The sequence below is a fragment of the Haliotis cracherodii genome, unplaced genomic scaffold (genome assembly GCF_022045235.1).
Source record: "Haliotis cracherodii isolate W230 unplaced genomic scaffold, xgHalCrac1.p SCAF_6, whole genome shotgun sequence".
Taxonomy (NCBI): domain Eukaryota; kingdom Metazoa; phylum Mollusca; class Gastropoda; order Lepetellida; family Haliotidae; genus Haliotis; species Haliotis cracherodii.
In genome coordinates, this window is record NW_027266319.1 from 39897224 (window position 1) to 39904242 (window position 7019).

Genomic DNA, 7019 nt, shown 5'->3' on the forward strand with positions numbered 1-7019 from the left:
TAGTGAACAATATTCTTGTATCTCTAGCCCAAGTTTTGAGGTATAACCGATCATTCTCTTTCTACTAAGAGCGTCATACAACTCTTACCCAGAAGTTATTTGATCAAGGCCTCAAAAAACCTTTCAAAATTTACTATGGGAGACATGTGGAGGACATTTTCAAATTTGACTCATCAGTGACGAAAATTATGTCCGATGCAATTCCCTAATTTGAGTTGTACCATATAGTATTCCTGTGTGTTTTCAGGGGGAAAATTGTATGTGTTTGTGACGGGTGCCACCGGTGGGGCAGGATACACTCACGGTTTCGCGAACACCTAGTATCATCAGTTTTCGTAATACATGCTCATGACATGGTCGGCATCGTACATTTGAGACTTATTGTCGCTTATATTTGTACACAAAATACATTTGTTTATTACAATCGGTTTATGACGCTATGAACATTAAGTTACAAACTAAAATTATAAAGAATAAATCGTCAACGGCATAGAATGACCAGTCTCTATTGGGTGTAAAAGCAAAAATGGGGTTGAAAAATATGTGAATGCATCACTGAAAATAAGTGATGACACTTGGTGTTCGCGAAAGAAATGACATGTTTCTGGATAATTGTGTATACTGTTGACACAGTTTACACTAATGTGTAACTGAAGAACAGACCTTCTCGTCCGTGAAATTGTCGCCTATATTTTCTATGGACGTTACGGCCACATTGTCCAGGAGAACATCGTCCACCATCAGGTCACCAACATCTTCTGCATCCGTCAACACAAACAGCCATTTCGACATATGTCGGAGTAGTGAACCCCATCCATAATATCGGTCAAGAAGGTGGGCCTACAATGAAAAGCAATACCTTCGAATGGTTTTATCAGTTCTGATAAAAACCTGATTTCCACCAAAGTGTCACAGTATTTAGACGTGATTTTCTAGTGTGAAAAATACATTCTGAAAGTGTTTATAGTTGATGTTGATAACTGAAGTCAACACTAACATGGGGTATACATATATATGGTGGACTGATAAAACCTCTCTCGCGCAGCAGAAAGCGTTAAAAAACAATTGCACTTTCATTTTTTAATACGAAAATGTGCCCAGAGCTTCTGGAAGAAAACGGGTCATTGAGACATAAGTTTATTGGTTATTATTCTCAAGCCCTCATATACCTGACAACATCACTTTAATCGTGACATGTCAATAATATGACGGAAGTCTTTTCTGCATTTTGAAATAAATTGAATGTGTTCCTAATACCATCGTACAACCGCCATGGCCGAAATGTGACCGTAAACAGATTTTGCGTTGTCGTAATCTGCTTCTGCAAGATTTTGTTATAACATATACCCATGACGTAAACGTAGTTAAAAGTACAAACAAAACCTAATAACTTTACAATTTGTATAAAAAATTCCTTGGTCACCAAAGATTTGGCTAGTATGCCAACCAACCGTTTTATGAATAATAAGTGGAAAAAATCCGTTAGTCCAAACCTTATTAATATATTCAGTCCTTAAAATATCAGAATTAGTTATCAATTTGTGCTGGTAATCCTAACTGGCGGATGGATGTGATACACCTAATAAATCAATAAACTATCAATCTCGCCACATTCCAAGACAGAAACACCTGAACAGGTCTGACTAGTTGATCAAATTACAATCGTTCACCTATAAACAGAAACATATGAATTCAGTGAAACCTATTTACTACTTATCAGCAACAACAAAACCCTTTCCTTAGTCACTGAGAATCTCTGCTAAACCATGAGCATGTGTTTATGAATCACTATCAAATAGGTGTTCGTGAAAAGGTAAGCGTATCCTGTCCGATCGGTATACCATCACAAACACATGCAAAGGCAAGTCAATTATTCATCTACAAAAAGACACGATAACATATTGTACCAAAGTAGGGAATTGCATCGGCTGCGTCAAAGTTGGAAACGTCCTCCATATGTCTGCCATAAAACGTATTGAAAGCTTACTGAGGCCTTGAATGTTGTTGCCTTGATCAAACAATTTCAGACAAGAGTCGTATGAAGCTTTTTGAAATCTTCCTTTAAAGGGCATTCTCTATTGTACCTCACAAGTTATGAAATATAGACATCATAGGCTGGACCTATGGGGAACATTGCTCGGCATACAGGAAAGTTGACTATTGAAAAGTTTAAGTCCTCCCTCTTGTCTTTTGAAGAGATTTTTGTTACTCTGATCCTTTACACATACATCTAAATATGAAAGTGGTTTCACTGGTCTTTCACTAGGTCAGGTGGGTATGTCAGTGGAAGGGAATTGCTTATTTGGCCGTGATGAACTATATCAGATAATTGATATACGCGAAGCTTAATTTAGCCTTCTTGGCCAAGTTCACTGGTTTTCATTGTGCCTATCCGAGCAGAAATTCCGATTCATATGCATACACAAACAGATCAGTAAGAAAGGGGGAACAATAGGTTTCCATGGCGATGCATATTTCTTGCCTTAATGTTTTGTCTCCAAATTGTAGATCGTGCAAAATGTGAAAATGAAGGACACAACTTGTGTTCTTAAGCCTTGTCATCAGTCAAGGTCAGGTACAACTGGTCAATGCAAAAGTTGACGACATTGCACAGTTATGTGTTCCGACAAATCACTTCCTGGGTATGGCCATTTCTGGGTATAGCTGGCTACTACTGAACAATTTTCTCTTCTGATGTAGTGGCACCTCTCACAAATGTAGTGGCCTAGAAGGGTTTCCAGTCTTGAGAGGGACATTGGTGCTACTGGTGTATTGTAACAGGAAGATGTGAACGGCATCGACCACCGTGTTTGAGAAGCATCAGAAAACATACTCTACAACTGAGAAAAGACTCTTTGACGAGAAGTTTGTAGAAGGCTGAACCTACCTATATTTACGGCCAGTGCGGACGGAATACCTAATTCCTGCCATCTTCCAACATACTATTCCAAAATCAAAGCTCGGGTCTCATTCAAGACATTCGACAGTGATAAATTCTGAACATTCGTGAACTATCTGAGTTTTCATAATAAGGCCTGTCATAAGTATGACGCATCTCATTGCCTTTATGTACCTGAACCTAATTCCGTGAACCTAATAATTGTTTATTATTCATTTCTTTCTCTGGTCATTTGCTGATTGCACAATTTCGTTGTGTATACCCCGATTTCTGCGTTCATCTTCGCGTTTCAACAAGAGATTCAACACATAACAGAAATATATACCTTGGCTAATATCACATAGACTCCGTCAACATCCGAGAAAACCAAGAAATTAAATCCACCCATATTTGCAGGCACTTCCACATCTTGTACTAATGTCATCATCTGAGAAGCTATTGTCCCGTTAAACTCTTCAAAGTTCAACACAACAGACATTCCTTTTTCCGAAAGGGAGCTGATGATTACATCTATCCTATAGTCTGAAATAAACATTAATGGAGTTTAGTGATCACACTTGATTTCAACAAGGCTACAGAGTAACTTTCTATTTAAGTAAGTCAATATCACACACACACACACACACACACACACACACACACACACACACACACACACACACACATTATATATATATATATATATATATATATATATATATAATATATATAATTGTGTGTGTGCTACATATGTGTTTACATGAAGGTCATTTGTATTATGTTCATTTACTAATTTCTCATGCTGCGGTGTTGCAAGTATTACGCTATCCTTTTGTTTGACATTAATACTCCGCTTGTAAAAAATATGAAAGAAACTTGAGCTTCCTTACCCCCTTCCTTTTGTTGAACAACAGTTAATGGGAACATTCCAATGTGAAGCTGGAAGTCGGAAAATAAACTCTGAACGAGCAAAGGGGACAGTATGCTCTGAAATATGATTTGAACCAAGATATATTCAATCGTATCTGCTTATGCATGTAAAATGGAACTAACAATACCTTAATTATACATATCAATATACATTTATATTTTATGAATGCTATATACAGCTTATTTATTTATGTGTAACGTACATGTGTAGTTTCCTTTTGGCTATGAAAAATACATTAAAATGTTGCTTGTATGAAAATGAAAACAGATTCAAAATTAAATATAACAGACGATTTTTCATCAATGTATACTATTCATATCATAAAGAATATGCTTTGAAAACATTAAACAGCATACATGAAAAGAATACTTACTATCAAAACGAACAACGCTCGATCCATTGTTCGCCAGTATGATTAGGAAAACTGTACACAATGGCCTCCGCTATCATTCCCGTGGCGTCACTTCAGCGTTGTCCCTCGCTTGAAGCAGTCCACTATCAAGAGTATGTAAAAATCACTAACATACTACTAACGCATCGAACAACGAGCCAACACAAATTGTGCGTGCATCGATTGAGTAAGTACCACAGGCTGAGCCATTGGAGTAGCATATAGCCATGCATATAGAATGTGACCTCAGCACCCCGTTGCTGGTCGTAAGAGGCGACCGAATTGGGCAACCCGTTTGCCGCGTGTTTCGTCCCTGTGTCGGTGGAGGAAGGGAGTCTGGTGGTTGAGGGAACTGGAACCAGGAACCGTGTTCCATTTGCCAAACACACCACTTCGACCATAACTTCACCTAGGCGGGTGGTAGAATGGGCCCGGTTCTATCAATCAGCTGGTCATACCAGGACCCGTGCATACATTTTTGTGTCCACAAATTTGAGTTTTAACAAATGTCTTGTTTGGTCTAGGCCATGTACAATCTTTTTGAATGCACAAAGTGGTGATTTAATATAGTGTCTAGAGTACTATGCCATTAGCTCATGGGTCAATCTAGTAATGTTGATCGCTGAATTCTGTATGTCTCCACTCTTGCTATGGGCAGAGCCAACCTGACAACTAATTTGGTAGACAGATAAAGCTACTCATGTCATATTTGTTGGAGTATTAGCAACCCTGTCGCCCTGATGTTTGCATGCTAATTATCAGATGCAATTAAACATCGTCCTTGTTGACACTCGATGGTGGGTGAGGAGAGGGGTGCAGAACGACATTTTCTTCATTCTGCCTTCAAAACACTGTGCAAACAAGCTAGAAAGACACATTAGGGCATTATTTTCGTCGTCATCCTGTGGTAAAACATCTATGAGTTTGGTTTTACGCTGCTTTCACCAATATTCCAGAATACACCAGAAATGGGCTTCACACATTGTACCTATGTGGGGAATCGTACGCGGGTGTTCGGTGTAACGAGCGAACGATTTAACCACGAGGCTATCCCGACGCCCCTGAAACACTATAATCGGCTTAACTTTTGACATAGCAAATATACATATACTCGTGAGACTATTTGTGTGTGTAATTTGCGAATGAGGAAGCGATCAAAAGGGTTATTTTCATGATAAAAATATTATTTAAACAAGATAACACAAAAAAACCTTGACAAAGTCAGTATACAACACTTAAACACTTGCAAATAGTTTGAAAAAATAACAAACACTTCTTGTGTTGAAGGACAAGCACACAAGCGGTTTGTTTGCATCACTTTATCTAATCATGGCATATGAGACTATTTTCATTTGTAAATTGGGCAATTCCGGAAAGTCTTGCTGATACAGATTTAGGATCGACTAACTATCATTTAAGTTATTACCACCTATATATCCGAGATAGTGTAACAGCTACAAGTGCTGGCTATGACCCTTAAAGACATGGCTGTTAGCCAAAGCCTGATAACCTAGTGGTTTTGAACCAGTTGATGGCAGAATAGCTATCTTCTCAACCAGCATCCATGGTAGCATCTCCTCCACCCTTTTCCGCCTATTATTCCCTACAGTTTGTAAAACACATTCTTCTAAGGTATCCACTTTTATGGGTGAGACTGTTAAAGGGTGTTAAAGGATGACATCTGGATGTACGAGGTTACTTAAGAATTCTTATACATGTGACCACAATTTCTTACCTCAAAGGATGTAGACCAGGATCTAAACACAAAATTATTTAGTACGTGTGACTTCATGTTTACACGACAGCCATAGAACAACCAGCTATTTCGCGGAGTAAAATAGTTCCTCAAAAAGAGAGGTGACATGAGCGTATGGATGCACAACCTGCTCTTCATAACATCTTACGCAGCACATGTGTTCAAATCATATCCTCATTAGATGAGAAAGTTCTGTAAAGAAGTACCTCAGTAAGTCAGTCACAATGACAGCGCGTCGGAATACATTTACATGAAGTACAAGACGTCAAAATGGCCGACACGATAAACATGACGGAAGAGATTTCCGAAGTTGTTAATGAACCTGTGGCGGTTACATGTGTAAGTCATCATTGATCAACTGGCCGATCATTGAAAGGTGAATAAAGATGCGTCAAACAGACACTTAGGTAAATTCATAGATTGCTGTGTCAGCCTAGACACGAATCGAGTCGATACTACGATTGTTTAGATGTGCATTTCTTCGTTTGTTCATTAGGATAGGCCGTAGCGAGGATATTCGTGAACAATCATGAAGTCCCGCTCTCTGACATTTCTCAATGTATACTGAAACGCTGAGACCAAGAATTAAGGTTCTAAATGATCAGAAAGAACGCTTATGTATGTTTTCGTGCTAGGGAATTCCCTGGGGTTTCCCCAGGAATGTGGAAGTAGTCCGTCTGTGTTTACGCCATTTCAAGAAAACAGTCTCGTGAAAAACGTATGAACGTCAAATTGTGTCGTTCATACACTTATGAACGTCAATTTCGCGGTCGTCTGACCGACCTCTCGTCCAACGGAAAATCCGTTTATCGTGTAAACGTCAAATTAAAAAAATATTTGACATTAAGGAGCACCCAACAACAGTTGACAGAAGTGCTGCATTGAGGTATTTTAAGGGCCAGCATTGTCACTCTTGTTTAGATCATAGAGCTCGTATCTTAAGTTGATGGCTCTAATGTTTGGCATCTTTGGTAACGTGCAGGTATTTTGACTTCTCTCTGAGTGCAGTCAGTGCTTAGTGTTAGTCACTGGAGATGTCGAGTTGAGGAGTCATTTGCCAAGA